The sequence below is a fragment of the Nycticebus coucang genome, chromosome 1 (genome assembly GCF_027406575.1).
Source record: "Nycticebus coucang isolate mNycCou1 chromosome 1, mNycCou1.pri, whole genome shotgun sequence".
Lineage (NCBI taxonomy): Eukaryota > Metazoa > Chordata > Mammalia > Primates > Lorisidae > Nycticebus > Nycticebus coucang.
In genome coordinates, this window is record NC_069780.1 from 26,967,032 (window position 1) to 26,967,853 (window position 822).

The following is an 822-nucleotide window of genomic DNA, read 5'->3' on the forward strand; positions in this document are numbered from 1 at the left end:
ATGTGCTTTGGCATCAGGAACCAAACCCCACATCCCAAATCCATTAGCTCTAGTGTCTGGTAGGAACAGGTGCCTGTCATGTGCTCATTCTTCCCTCCCCTCCCCTCCCCTCCCTTTCTCTTCCCTTCTCTTTTTTACCTGCTTCATTGAGAAGTTCACATACCATAAAAATCACCCATTGAAAGTATACAGTTCAATGCTTTTTTTTTTTTTACTATTAGAAAAGTTTATTTAACAAAAAGTTGGATATGAAAATGTACAAGATCTAATTTTGACGTCATAGTAAACCAGGTTCATTGGAAGGGGACATGCCTGCTGAATAGCCATTATTTATACTTGTTTCAAGGTTTCTAACATGATGATGCTATTTCCTCGTATTACCACCATCCCAATATTATACTGTTGCCCACTGTTTGCCATCTCCACACATTTATCTATCACAAGATCCATAAAGGAATCCAATCTCTGCCATATTCCTTGAACACATCCCCACCATTTAATTTCAATGATAACTTCTTGTCCATAAATTTTTTCAACTCGGGAGGGTGAGCTTTGCTCATGTAACTACTCCACCAGATCAAAAATGATCAATGCAATGGTTTTTATTGTATTCACAGATGTGTGCAATCACCATCACAATTTTAGAACATTTTAGTCACCTCAAAAAGAAAACTTATACCCCATAGCTAGGGCCCCATCATTCTCCAATTCTTCCCCAGCCCTAAGCAAACAGGAATCTACTTTCTGTACCTATAGATTTGTTATTCTAGATAATTCATAAGCATGGAATCGTGCAATATGTCATCTTTGTGACTGACTTAT

At 37.8% G+C, this 822-nt stretch overlaps 1 pseudogene; it reads right to left on the bottom strand.

The window, feature by feature from the left end:
* Nucleotides 1-330: 330 nt before the first annotated feature.
* LOC128560336 (small nuclear ribonucleoprotein G-like) lies at nucleotides 331-560 on the bottom strand (annotated as a pseudogene).
* Nucleotides 561-822: the final 262 nt, after the last annotated feature.